General features: G+C 46.3%; 1 pseudogene; it reads left to right on the forward strand.

Annotated features, from left to right (window-relative positions):
• Nucleotides 1–10,407: 10,407 nt before the first annotated feature.
• Nucleotides 10,408–12,079, forward strand: LOC119321433 (annotated as a pseudogene).
• Nucleotides 12,080–15,556: the final 3,477 nt, after the last annotated feature.

Genomic DNA, 15,556 nt, shown 5'->3' on the forward strand with positions numbered 1-15,556 from the left:
GCTATCCCACGGTACCGGGTCTTGCTCAATCAACCTTGCATGTCTTCTCCATGAAGCTCGGAGAAATAGCCGGAGGCCTTGAGTGGCCCGAGACATGGTGGATCACAACTGCATCATTCTCTTCTCTTGCGATAGGAGCCAGACGACCCATGAACTCACACAACGGGTATGCATATATGCCGCATCTTAGCTAACGATAAAGCACTGATTAGTGACTGACACTTTTATAGGGGAGGATATGGCCCTGGTTTTTGTTGTGAGAATTGTTTATGCACAATAGAGTTTTGCTTGCAGTCGGGTAGAAAATTGGTCCATGCCACTATCTTGGGTGTCCTAGTTGTCAAATATGGGTCATGGTCTTTCGAATATGGTGGCCGAGTTGCTTGTTCCTCACTATCAGGAAAATTTGTGATCACTGATACTTGAGTTGCTCGTATGATTAATCCCCAGCCTACCCAAATTGTGTTGCTTGATTCAAGAGATGGAGCAATGCCGAGAAGCATTGATAGTTATCTACATTTGTAGCGGCAAGTACTTTCTGCACACATTGAAGGAATGTTGGACGTTCTCATACAAGCCTACTCAGAATCTGGTGATATCACTGCACAAGGCATGTTCGTTTCATGACTAAGTTCTGCCACATAAGCCAAGATAAATGTGCATTTGGTAACACTGAGGTGGTGATTGTTGTTGCTTGGTTCCTTATAACCACAGACAAGAGGGAAGTCACGGCACAACGAGGATTTGTTTGAAGCTGCCAGCTAGGAGATTGTGGTGTGACAAAGGGCATCATCGACCAAACCTTTGCTTACCATCCATCCTGGTTGTTGAAGAGTCTTTAGTTTTTGTGTATGTAAAATGACCAACTATACATGTATCTACTATAACTTATGCCATCAAGTTATTTGCTATTGCCTAATATGTTGAGAACCAACCTGTGGTTAGATCGTTAGAGGGACAGTGGTATTCCCAGCGCACTAGGGTTCAAGTCTTTCGAAGGTGCTCATAGGGGCAGGGTGTGCGTGTGTGCATTCATAGGGTGAATGTATGCGCGTATGTATGACCGCCTACATCTGTACTATGTTAAAAAATGCCTAATACTTATAAAAAATGCCTAATAGGTTATGTCGTCTGAATATTTGTTTATTATTCAAAGGTCTTGCTGTCTCTTTTCCTTTTGCATATATGTTACGTTATTGTTTTGCTATACTTTCATTATGTCGAATTGCTAAACATCATTGAGGTAATTTTTTCCCGTCTCTTCACTCGCTTTTTGTCGGTGAAACCAATATGAGGCAAACCACTCCGTGAAAGCTCCAGAGGATTTGGTATAATAAAATAGATTAAATGCATACGCATTGGATAGGGGCGCGTACACATTACATTACATAAGAGTGAAGGCAATCACCAGATTATGTAATATTTGGCTGGTAAGTCAGATTGACCCTCACGTACGTCAAAAGATAAGCCTTGATCTTAACATTCTCGTGGGAGTACAACAACAGCACACACGGGCTATCCCTGGAACACTCTAGAATATACGATTCACACAACACCATATATCCATACAATTTAACATTCGGAAGCATAATTTCTATTTTGTTGAACAATTGATCGTTTCATTTTGTTTTAGCTAAAACCAGATCTATGTGTATGATGTGCTAGATGATTCGATTTTTCCCCCGATTAAAACAAGATCTATGGGCACCGTATGCTGAGAAGGCGAGGTGCGAAGACATAACTCCTTTGCATTTTTCTTTGCCGGAAGAAATGCAACTTTATGAGCTTGATGATGCCACTTCACTGCCTCCAACTTGCTTCTTTTCCCTTTCTGGCATCTTGGTGTCAACGGGGGGTAAGTATGTTCTATTAGGTTGTGCATGTTTTTTTCTATGAGTACTTTTTTACAAGCTTTCTTCTTCGTTTGCTTCTTATCGAGCTTGCGACAACTTCTAAATTTTATCTAGTAGTACTCTATATTGTCGTGTATGGCTACCATATTATTTATGTGTGTGAGACTATGTTGGTTTGTTTAGTAAAACATGATTGTACCACTTTGCTTATAGCTTGTTGCCATGTTTACATATTTATGTCTCGTCATGTCAGGGAGCTGGAGCTCTCCCGGGCTCTATTATGAGGGAGCCTAGAAACTAACGTGCAAATCTTTTCTTTCAACTAGAAAACAAAATAGACAATTCTGGATTGAACACCATTATCTTTTCCAAAAAGCAATTTTTTGTTTCAACTTAGGAAATTGATCTTTTTTGGAAAAAAGAGAAACCTAACAGAAACGCATACGCACACACACTTACACTCACTCCTATGAATATGCATATGCACTCATTACCTCAATGAGCATCTCCTAGAGGCTGAGCTGGTTGATCTTGAGGTTGACAAAACTGCCACTAACACATTATAGTTGATTATTTTTTGATAAAGGGAATATATTAATATCGCAAAGATATCAATTACACCCAGCCTCTGCACCAATAAAATGTCACAAATACATTCAAGACGCACACAACCTGAAAAGGAAATAAAAAAAATTTAAGAAGGCCCCGTCACAATGATTAACTCCTCTCAGTAGCACCACACAAACCATCACCAAAGACAACACCCGGAAAAAAAAAGGTCTCCAAAAGCAACACATCCAAGAAGGGACAGTGCAGAAGCGCCGTAGTTGCCCGATCCAAGATCTAAGGTTTTCACCCTGGAAAAAGTCTGAGCTCTCAACACAATACCTTCAGGAAGGCAATTGCAAAGCACAACCAATAAAGATTAGACCTTAGGTTTTCAACCAGAAATTCGAGACTCGGCACTCGAGGAGCACCACCAAAAATGAAATCCGCCACTGATGCTCCTGAAAGTTATCAAACACCAGGCTGACAAGTACCATGTCCAGAGTGGACGGGAAGTCCGGCAAGCCAATTCCGAGCACCACCCTGTCAAGCATCGCCTGCAAGGCCCCCTTTGCCATTACTGGTCCTTCAATCTCAACCACCATGACCTTCTCCACCGCTGTCTACATCATGGAAATCAAGATACTGACATGTCCCATGGTGTCAACAAACAACAGAGCTTCGCGTTGTGCCCTCATGAAGCCGCATAGGCTGATATGGACGTGCACAACCGGATTTTATCCGACCCAGATATCCAGGGGCGATTAGCGCCAATCCGTGAAGATTTGCGGCAGAAGTCCCAGAACACGTCGACACCCAGATCAAGAAGAACCGATCACGCAGACGTTGCCTTGCTGCGAAAAGAACACTAGGACCACCGCCTTCATTCGCAGGACCAGCAGCCCCCATGCCACCAGTCAACTCTAGCCGGACTGGCCGTGGAGGAGAAGGTAGCATAGCGCATGGGTACAACACGTGACCGATGTAGCCGAAGGCACAACCAATCTCCCGCGCAGGACGGGTCCTGATTGGGCCCAAATCAGACTCACCGCCAAGATCCGCTGCCTGCCGGAGATCAAGGCTGCACCGGCTGCGCGCCACCGGCTCCTCGATCCGCTGCCTGCTAGAGATCACGGCCGCACCGGCTCCTCTTGCAGGTCCGTCAGATCCGCTGTCCGCCGGAGAGCCTCAGGCCACGGTCGCCATGGCTGCACCGCCCTGCAACTGTAACCACAGCCTGCGCCCCACCTCTCCCGTGATGCGCCGCCGCGGAGTGCCTCTCCTGCCCTCCGTCTTCGACAGGGTGGGCGGCGCCGCCGCCGCAGGCGAGGCAGCAGCAGCGGCCTGAGGGGAAGAGATCGAGGGGTTCTAGGGTTTGTCGAGGTGAGGGCCTCCAGAGCCGCTCGGGAGAGGAGCGACTCGGGAGGGGAAAACGGATATCTGAACGACTAGGGTCGATATTGACTAAGAGCAATTATAATAGTCCTCACATTATAGTTGCCTAGCAAAAGAGGCCGTGTGTTGCAACGGGAGAGAAAACATAACACACACTCTTAACTCAACAACCATCACTCAAGATCACAATAGGTACATCTTCTTTATTTTTGCGAGGCATCCTATTTGTGTTGCCGCTTATCCTCCTTCTCGCCGGTGATGGCCTCGGTGTTCACACAAAACAACAAAAAAAGTGTGTTGAATATGGTTAATCCTAAGGCGTCTCTCTCTCCCTCTCTCCTCCCTCTCTCCCTCTCTCTCCCCCCCTCTCTCTCGCTCGCTTTCTCTCACTCTTGCGATGAGAAATCTGTTGTTTTCCCTCGCGATATTTTTTAGAGGTATGCGCGTGTAGTTATCGATGTTTTTTTCTGTATATGGTTATAGTGGGGTATTTATTTGCAATCTGGATTGCCGCCGGTATGAAAAAAAGGATCTTGCGCTATAAATTATAAGTTTGCTTCCATAAAAATATTTTAAAAATATTTAACAGGTAAAATTAACATCATATTTAGACTCCACACATTTTTCTAATAAAATTTCATATATACTATGTTAAAATCGAAGTTACAGTTTAAAAGATACAGATAATTTAGAAAATCATTTGGTTTGACTCAAATATATTCCAAATAATATTTAAAAAAACTCCGTCTTCGACAGGGTGGGCGCCGCCGCCGCCGCAGGCGAGGCAGCAGCAGCGGCCTGAGGGGAAGAGATCGAGGGATTCTAGGGTTTGTCGAGGTGAGGGCCTCCAGAGCCGCTCGGGAGAGGAGCGACTCGGGAGGGGAAAACGGATATCTGAATGACTAGGGTCGATATTGACTAAGAGCAAGTATAATAGTCCTCATATTATAGTTGACTAGCAAAAGGGCCCGTGCGTTACAACGGGAAAAAATATCATAATGTTCAATCACGATGACCACATTTCATTCACGTCTCATCGCATGATTTCGAAAACTTGTTCACAAATGCATGAAAATTTTTCCTTTTTCTAAATTTATTCACAAATCAAAGCAATGTGCACATTTTCAAAATAATATTTTGGTTGTCAAAAAACATGGTAATTCAAAGAATTATTCTGAATGTCAAGAAACATATTTTTAAAAACATACCATAATATTTCAATATACCCCGGCAGTTATTTTTTTAAAATTCACGCGGGTATACAGTCACAAACATTCAGAAGCATTACTGTTTAACTACATACCTTCGATCATTCATGAACATTTTTATGAATTTGCGAATATTTAAAAAGAAATCGTGAAAATTATTTAATATTGGGATGGTTTTTAAGCATTTTCTTTAGAATCGTTCAGCAATTCTAGAATAGAGGAACATTTTTTTTTAAAATTCATGAATATTTTCTGAATTAGCAAACATTTTATGAATCAGTAAACTCTATTGTAATTCACAAACTATTTTGCTAATCCCATTTTATAAGCTCACTGATTATTTCCCAAGGCTACTGATGGCAATCGTTTGAGAAAGTTTTTGATTCCATTGAAAGCTGAGACGTCTCTACTGGCCCATAAGGCCCAGCCGGACGACTGGTTTCTTGTTTAGAAAAAAAAATGACCTTGCTTGAATAATAGGTATAGATATAGAATCCCTTTCTTATTTATCCGAGCCATCTGATGGCAATCGTTTGAGAAAGTTTTTGATTCCATTGAAAGCTGAGACGTCTCTACTGGCCCATAAGGCCAGCCGGACGACTGGTTTCTTGTTTAGAAAAAAAAATGACCTTGCTTGAATAATAGGTATAGATATAGAATCCCTTTCTTATTTATCCGAGCCATCTCTTTTAATATCGCTGTTTAATTGCCCATCTAAATTGCATTATCCCACATAGTACCGATTCCTCCTTGCCCCGTTTGTTTGATTGCCCACCATATTTATCCTTGAATGTTTTCTTCCTTTTTCAAGAATCCTTCCTTTCTTCATTACTTCCTTTCTGGGCCACCCACTCGTCATCCTCCGATCACCAATTTCCAAGCTGACTTATTAAGGTGATTGATGACAGGGGTAACTTGAACGCGTATATAAATTGATGGTTGTGCTTGTAAAAAGTCGAGGTGGTACTATTTGATAACAAGACCAACCGTATCCAATCAACGTAGATGGATATAGTTCAGTTGGTTGGTGTCAAACGTATAGGCTGGAAGGTTGAGAGTTCAACTCCTCTTGCAATTATCTTTTTTCTTCCTCGTGTTGTATTGGACCTGGGCCGAGCTGGCCAATGGACATCCTGAAGGCCCAAGTACCTCCTCGCATTGCAGGGCCGAGCTGGCCAACGGACAGCCTAACGAACATATGCTATTTTTTTTTGCATGATAATACGTGTCTCATTCATATCATAAAGAACAAAGTACAAGTCACGTAAAGACCGACATGACAAAACTGAAAAGATAGCCGAACATCTCTGAGCTTGACACCAACGTCCGTCACCTGCCTCCGGCACCACCGCATCAGCCACCGAAGAAAAGAATGACGAATCACCTCCTCACCCGAGCTCGACGCGGCTCCATCGCTGATATGCAGCTTTACGGACCTCCAAGGTGGCTCACCAAAAGTGAAACCCTTACCATTGAACGAATCAGACCGCCGCACACCCCGGACACACCATCGAACTCCAGATCTGGCAGCCCACCACGACTAAAACGCCGAAGGAGGAAACCATATCAGCCATCCACCAACCACGAGCCCAGCACATGCTCCGTCTTCCAGATGTCGTCGATGCAGACCACAATCTGCATCCGCTCCTGAACTACCTCCCAAGCTCCGCGCCGGCGCTGGAGCAAACGCCGTCGCAACGGCGGAGCCCGAGGACACAGGTCCACCACGAGGATGCCGCCGCCGCCACGCCATCCTTACTTGAACAGACTGGTTTTCAAATCCATCCCCAACCATAGGACCGATGGTCTCATTAAGGAAGGATCCGAAGCTTTATTCAGCGTTGTCATCGTCGCCGCCGAAGCAAAGACGATGAACAACCTAAAAACCTAGACTAGGAGAGAGTAAACACGATCCACACGCGTGGATCCGGCGACCCCCTCACCACCGACGACCGAGGTCGCCTGCGGAGGGGAGCCGCCAGAGAGCGGCGTTGGAAGATCGGCCTCCCCCTGGCGGCGGCTAGGGTTCCAGCCGCCAAGGACGAGAGGAAAACGATCTATTGTAACGCGTGGAATGGGCACACGAACATATGCTATTAGTACCACCTCGTTTATATTACGATTTTGTCTATATGAATCGTATAAAAGCGTATTACGACTGGGCGAAAGCGTATTGTGACGGTGAACCTGACAAAGTCAATCCGTGCTACCATAAAACAATAGGCCTGTCAAATTGAAAATTAAGCCAGAGGTTGCCAAATACAACCAGGCTTGTCAAATAAATATGTTTTTTTCGCAAATATGCAAAGATTGCGTATCTTTTCATTGATAGATAGAAGGAGAATGAGTACAACCAAAGATACAACACATGACATACACAAGGAGGCATGCGCATGGTGCCCGGAGCAGAGAGAAGGGGTGCTCAGCCCAAACAGGAAGAAACACACAGCTAAACCCACCAAACCTAAGACTAGAGAAGCAGACTAAATGAGCACGATGTCAAACATCTCCAATTCCAACACCGGAGACTCCGCGAGCGAGCAAGATAGCGCCTTCAAGAAGGGGAACGACGTCGCGACGCCGTCGCCATCCGATCCAACAAGACGGACCCAGGGTTTCCCCTGATGCTCGAAGAGGGGCTCGGATAAAGGCCATGGCAGTGCCTCCAGGAAGGGAAACGACATCCGCGGGTGTCGCCGCTGCCAGCATCGGCAAGCCGAGCATGGCTTTCGCCTGGCCTGAGTCCGAGCAATCCCATATCTACCAGATCAGGATCCGAAGATGCCGGAGTTAACATGCCTGTCGACCGCTACCTCAGAAGGAGGGTGGGGCTGCACCTGCCGCTGACAAAAACACGAGCTTTGCAACCGATGGCATGGTGGATGGGGTTGGAGAGGCAGCGGGGCAGAGAGCCAACACGGGTGGTAGGGTGGCGGCCGGCGCCGCCGGCAAACCGGAGCCGCAAGGGGGCACAGCTCCGTGTTGCTGGAGGCGTAGCCACCAGGACCGGCAAACCGAAGATGCTGGAAGGGACACAGCAACTTGTTGGCCGGGGCCGAGACCGCGCCAGTGGAGACACCGGCAGACCAAGGACACTGGAGAACGCAGGTCCGTGGACGCTGGGACTGGAGCAGTGCCGACCAAGAACCACCGTGAAACTTCAGCCGCCTGCCAAAGGACGCCGTGACCACACATACGCAAGTTGTTGCCGTAGCTCGGAGGAGGCGCCGTCAGGGACGGAGGGTGGCTTGCGCCGAGGCAAGACCGAGCCCCGGCCCGCCCGGCCACCTCACCCGAAGGCTTCACCCGTCCCAATCAGCAGCAGCAAGAGCTGCGCCCACGGGAGACAGGAGGCAGACGAGGGAAGGTCACCGCGGGCAAGGTCGGGCCGCCGCGCCGGAGTGGCAGGAGGGGGCCGCAGCAGCTGGACGGGGGGAGAGCCCATGGGACGCCAGATCCGATCTGGGGCCATGGGAGGAAGGGGGGCTCCAACGCGAGGTGGTGGTGGTAGAGCAAGGCTCCAGGGGACCCAGCCGGGGCAACACCACCACGGGTGAGGAGCCGCCGTCGAGGAGCCGGCACCACATCATGCGGGGGGGCAAGGGGAGGGGGGGCTGGATCCAGCCGAATCGCCCCGTTGCCACCCTCCTGGGAGCCGGCGCGGGCTTCGCCGGCCGCTCCTCCGGTGGCGGCGAGGTAGGGAGCAAGGTGGGGAGGGGGCGGCGGCGCTCGATCTAGGGTTCCCCCGCCGCCGCCAGGGAGGGCGACGCGGGGGACGCAGGAGCGAAATCCCAAATAAATATGTGAAATCAACTCGTAAACTCATGATACTTTTCAATCAAATACAAACAGCAGAATTACTTTAGCTGGGCTAACAGATGAACAAGATAGATAATAGAGAATAAGCTGACAGGCCATGCATTACAAATTTGATCAAAATTCCACAAATTTCATAGGCAGTATATACAGCCGGTGGGAATAAATACTAATCGAAGTTGTACATCGGAATCACAACTGGAACCTACCTGTGTTTCAGTTCTGAAAATTGTAGCCTATGTATCATAAAACTGTTTTATTCTGCACAGGGCACCAAACCGTGTACCCCCCTCCACCCCTTGTTCAAAGATTTTCTGCTCTTTAAGTCTTGGATAGCAAGAAAGAAGACTATTGAAGAAGGTTGAGCTGATCTCATACTTGAAGCATGAATGCCAACTATCATGGCATCGTTTTATACATTAGAACAACTGGAAGAAAACACGAACGATTGTCCTATTCATAAATTTTCATAAATGCAGGATCAATAAAATCAAGTTTGCAGGAACCTTTTCAAAATGCAGTTTTTGATGTTCCATGTTATTTTCCAGGGTAGAAATCACCCGAGATGAACGACATACCAGATCAAAGAGGAGTGTTGCTGGCAAGTTCCTTTGACCTGCACGATCTAGATCATCAGCTCAATCCTGCTGATAATCCATGATGTGCTCTTGGGAAAGAGAAAACAAGAAGAGGGCCGCTGCACCTTGCCAAGTGGGAGGCTAGATGATCCACTGAGCCATCTGCTTTTTTCCTTCTCAACATCAAACTTGGGCTTCCATGTCTTCTCCAGGATATAGGTGGCTACCTTTTAATCATCGGCAAAAAGAATATTGCCATAAACGATATCATCATGCATTGTCCAGATCTCAATTCCAATAGCAGCAATTGGATTAAATTCAGGCTTGTCAAGCTCAAAGTACTCAGGGTTGGGGATATCTTGGGGCTTCCAGATTCCCTTGTAGCTGGGGTTGTCAATCAGGGGCGCATGCCACTTGCCTTTGTAGGAAGGATTCTGCTTCATCGGCCTCTTCCATTCACCACAACCAGGTGCCTCTTCACACTTGGGGAGTTGGGGTTGTCAATCTTCGGTGCTTCCCATTCGCCATCCTCCTCCTCATCCCACGACATAGGCAACCTCGGTGGCCTATAGCTCCACCTCGGCCACTGAGCGGAGGTAGAGGGAAGGACGAACACGTCGAGGAGCAGCAAGAAATCAAAATCAAAGCGGGCCAAATTGGCGGAGGGAGGCTAGCTGGCGCAGATCTCGCGGCCCGGCGGCTCACCTTGTCTTGTGCGCTGGCCTTGGCCGCGTCCTCCGTCGCCGCCGCCTCGTCGTCCTCGGGGAAGGCGAGCGTGGTGTCCGGGCTGGCGACGCCCTCGCTACTATCGTCATCGGCCGCGGGCTTCTCGTACGGCGGCGCAGCCGGGGCCTTCCTCGGCCGGCGCCGGCCCCACAAGGGGATCTCCGCCCGCGCCTCCTTCTGCTGGCAGCGGCAGTGGTTGCTGGCCCGCACGATGGACAGCAGGTCCACAAGAGCTCGCCAAACTCCTCCTCCCATGCGCGTCCTCTCCCAGCCGCCGCGGCCGCCATGGATCTCGGTGAGCGAGCGAGGGCTTGGGTGGGCTTCTGTGGGCGATGGGAGAGCAGGGGAGGAGGCGGAGGTTTGGTTGTTTTAACGAAATGTTTTTCAGATTAGCCACTTTAAAAAAGGAGTGCGGGTTTAATATCAGAAACTATGGGGTCACTTTTGTAAAAAGTGCGCGACGGTGAACCCGACAGATTCAATTCGTGCTTTATTATTAGGGAGAGATGGGCACACCATATCACTGGAACAATATAGCGTCAGAGAACCTGAAATAAATCCAAAAAATATACAAGCACATGTTCCAAATTTAGGACTTAAACCGGGACAAGTTGATTCCACCACAAAGAATATAACCATCTAAGCTATGCTTAGTTCGCTAATATTTTTTGTCTTGCTTGGAGCCTCGATCATTTTTTCAATTTTTTGGATTGGAGTAAATGATGGGCATGGGCGAAGCCACATGCACACTTCATCGAAGCGTGAAAGACGCGGCTGCTTTACGAGTTTGGCCTCGCTCTTGATAAAGTTGTATTGACCTCGAAGCGTGAAAGACGCAGCTGCTTCATTAGAACATTTCTGACACCCGATTCACTTACTTTGGTTCTGCGTGCAGCGACGCTGAGTTCCATGCAGTTTACGCATAACATGCCCGGACTCAACAGCAGTCCTGGGTCCGCCACGTCAACATTGCAGATCTTCTCCATCAAGCTCGCAGAAATTGCTGGTGGCTTCAAGTGGCCATTGTTTGTGTATGGCGTGGTTGCTGTCCGAGGCGTCACAGATCACAACCGCAACCTCCTCTTCTCTTGCAATAGGAGCCAGGCCCAAGAACTTAAAGAAGATGTATGTATGCTGCGATTATCTTTTGATTTTCTTTTGGAAACCTTGGTTGCACACGTGTGCCCTCTTTTACTGATCAATGGGATGAAATTGATGATGCTTGCAGGATAGAATTTTGTGCTTGATCGACCCATCCCGCGCAATTGTGTTTATGGATAGAGTTGACTTTGAAATCCAACTGAAAGTAAAAGGTACGGGTACAACAAAGTCTCAAGATAAGCATTGATCAGCTATATGGACTGTTACGATGGCGGATATGGACCTGGTGTATCAACATTTTCTGTCAGTAACTGTTTCTGCACATTGGGGTTTTGTGTGCAGACAGTTACACGAACCTTTCAGGCCACTGTCTTGGATGTCCAGGTTGTCAAAGATGATGGGGCCTGGCCTTTTGAATACGGTGGCCGATTTGCCTGCTCTCCACTGTCGAGGAAGTTTGTGTTCACTGATAGCGGAGTCACTCGCGCTATCAATCCCTCATCTAGCCAAATTGTGTTGCTTGATTCAAAAGATGGAGCATGGCTGGAAAAATGTTGTGGGGGTTACCTACATATGTGGAGGCAAGTTGTTTCAGTAGAAATTGAAGGGCGGTTAAATGTTTTCATACAAGCCTACTCCAAATTTGGCGATATCGCTTCACATGGCCAGGTCCGTTTCATAGCCAAATCTTGCGGGATGAGCCATGGTAAATGTGCTCTTGGTGGCTCTGAGGTATCAATTACTGTTGCTTGGTCCCTTGTTGCTACAGACAAGGGGACGATCGCAGCACAGGGAAATTTGTTTGAATGTTGAACCTAGGAGATTTGTGGCGGGGAACACTGAGAAGAGAGGGTAACCCCAACCAAACTTTGCTCCCATATCCTTCCTGTTTTTTGAAGGAGCGCTGCTAAACAGACGATGTTGTGCAGCCGATTTTTGCACTGTCCCGCTAATGGAACCATGCATGCGTGGGGCCAAGTGGAGACCGGCCGCTGGATCTAGCATCGTGCAATGTTCGGCTACTTAGTATCGGCTGATCAGTAGTTTTGTTGTTGAAGTGTCTCAGTAGTTTTGTACTTGATCTCCTATGTGAAGTGTCAAACCGTTTGTGTGTATCCCCTATAACTTGTGCATCCAACTACATGTCTATTGTCTTTTAGATTATGTTGGGTGGAGTATTCCTGTTTTGATTAACCGGAGGTCTTGTTGTCCCATTTCCTGTTGTGTAAATGTTCTCTTTGCTGTTTTCACTAGATTTTTATTCCGTAGAATTGCTAAATGTCACACATGTAGTTTCTTTCTCCGAACCATTCATTCGTTTATGTACTGTTGGGCCAACATGCAAGTACAGCTCGGATACACGGATGTTCGGTTGGCCCTAGGAAAACTCAGCCACTTCCTTAGGGCATCTTCAATGCTGAACTCTTATGTAGACGCTAATGAATAAAAAAAATCTCATCAAATAAAAAACCAACGGAGCGCTCCCTACCTCAACGTTGAGCGCAAACTATAGGCGCTAATTAAATGAAAAACCGATCGCTACACAACAACGCCGTTGAACTCGTACGTAGAGACAAAGGGCTAAGCGCCAGGATCAATCGGGCCAACTGCTAATCGGATAGGATTCCGATCCCGGCGCCCAGCGTTGTAGATGACCTTATGCTATCCCATGGTACCGGGTCTTGTTCAATCAACCTTGTATGTCTTCTCCGTGAAGCTCGCAGAAATAGCCGGTGGCCTTGAGTGGCCCGAGACATGATGGATCACAACTGCAACATTCTCTTCTCTTGCGATAGGATCCAGGCGACACATGAACTGGCACAATGGGTATGCATATATGCCGCATCTTGGCTAATGATAAAGCATTGATTAGTGACTAACGCATTTACATGGGAGGATATGGCCCTGGTTGTTGCTGTGAGAATTGTTTATGCACAATAGAGTTTTGCTTGCAGTGGGTTAGAAAATTGGTCCAGACCACTATTTTGGGTGTCCTAGTTGTCAAATATGGGTCTTGGACTTTTGAATATGGTGGCCGAGTTGCTTGTTCCTCACTATCAGGAAAAATTGTGATCACTGATACCTGAGTTGCTCGTATGATTAATCCCCAGTCTACCCAAATCGTGTTGCTTGATTCAAGAGGTGGAGCAATGCCGAGAAGCGTTGATAGTTATCTACATTTGTTAAGGCAAGTAGTTTCTATACATATTGAAGGAATGTTGGACGTTCTCATTCAAGCCTACTCAGAATCTAGTGATATCTGCACAAGGCATGTTCGTTTCATGACTAAGTTCTGCCACATAAGCCAAGATAAATGTGCATTTGGTGACACTGAGGTGGTGATTGTTGTTGCTTGGTTCCTTATAACCACAGACAAGAGGGAAGTCACGACACAACGAGGATTTGTTTGAAGCTGCCAGCTAGGAGATTGTGGTGTGACAAAGGGCATCATCGACCAAACCTTTGCTTACCATCGATCCTGGTTGTTACGGAGTCTTTAGTTTTTGTGTATGTAAAATGACCAACTATACGTGTATCTATTATAACTTATAACATCAAGTTATTTGCTATTGCCTAATAGGTTGAGAACCAACCTGTGGTTGGATCGTTAGAGGGACAGTGGTATTTCCAGCCCACCAGGGTTCAAGTCTCTTGAAGATACTCATAGGGGTTGGGTGTGCGTGTGTGCGTTCATAGGGGTGAGTGTATGCACATATGTATGACCGCCTGCGTCTATACTGTGTTAAAAAATGCCTAATAGGTTATGTCGTGTGAATATTTATTTATTAATCAAAGGTCTTGCTATCTCATTTCCTTTTGCATATATGTTACCTTATTGTTTTCCCTATACTTCCATTATGTCGAATCGCTAAACATTATTGAGGTAATTTTTCCCGTCTCTTCACTCGCTTTTTATCGGTGAAACCAATATGAGGCAAACCGTTCCGTGAAAGCTCCAGAGGATTTGGTATAATAAAATAGATTAAAGCGTATGTATTGGGCAGGGACGCGTACACATTACATAAGAGTGAAGGGAATCACCAGATTATGTGATATTTGGCCGGTAAGTCAGATTAACCCTCACGTATGTCCAAAGATAAGCCTCGATCTTAACATTCTCGTGGGAGTACAACAACAGCACACACAGGGGCTATCCCTGGAACTCTCTAGAATATACGATTCACACAACACCATATATCCATACAATTTTAACATTTGAAGCACATTTTCTACTTTGTTGAACAATTGATCGTTTCATTTTGTTTTAGCTAAAACCAGATCTATGTGTATGATGTGCTGAGATGATTGGATTTTCCACTGATTAAAACAAGATCTATGGGCACCGTATACTGAGAAGGCGGGGTGCGGAGACATAAATCCTTTGCTTTTTTTTGCGGGAAGAAATGTAACCTTACGAGCTTTTGATGATGCCACTTCACTGCCTCCAACTTGCTTCTTTTCCCTTTCTAGCATCTTGGTGTCAACGGGGGATAAGTATGTTCTATTAGGTTGTGCACGTTCTTTTTCTGTGAGTACTTTTTTACAAGCTTTCTTCTTTGTTTGCTTCTTATCGAGCTTGCGAAAACTTTTAAATTTTATCCAGTAGTACTCTATATTGTCGTGTATGGCTACCATATTATTTATGTGTGTGAGACTATGTTGGTTTGTTTAGTAAAACATGGTTGTACCACTTTGCTTATAGCTTGTTGCCATGTTTACATATTTATGTCTCGTCATGTCAGGGAGCTCGAGCTCTCCCAGGCTCTATTCTGAGGGAGCCTAGAAACTAACGTGCTAATATTTTCTTTCAACTAGAAAACAAAATAGACAATTCTGGATTGAACACCATTATCTTTTCCAAAAAGCAACTTGTCGTTTTAACTGAGGAAATTGATCTTTTTCGGAAAAAAGAGAAAGTTAATAGAAATGCACACGCACACACATGCACACTCATCCTATGAATATGCATATGCACTCACTATCTCAATGAGCATCTCCAAGAGATTGAGCCGGTTGATCTTGAGGTTGACAAAGTCGCCACAAACACATTATAGTTGATGGGCACACCATATCACTGAAACAATAACGTCATAGAACCTGAAATAAATCCAAAAAATATACAAGCACATGTTCCAAATTTAGGACTTAAACTCAGACAAGTTGATTCCACCGCAAAGAATCTAACCATCTAAGCTATGCTTAATTCGCTAATATTTTTTGTCTTGCTTGGAGCCTCGATCATTTCCTCAATTTTTTGGATTGGAGTAAATGATGGGCATGGGCGAAGCCACATGCACACTTCATCGAAGCGTGAAAGACGCAGCCGCCTTAC

The sequence above is a fragment of the Triticum dicoccoides genome, chromosome 6B (assembly GCF_002162155.2).
Source record: "Triticum dicoccoides isolate Atlit2015 ecotype Zavitan chromosome 6B, WEW_v2.0, whole genome shotgun sequence".
NCBI classification, from domain to species: domain Eukaryota; kingdom Viridiplantae; phylum Streptophyta; class Magnoliopsida; order Poales; family Poaceae; genus Triticum; species Triticum dicoccoides.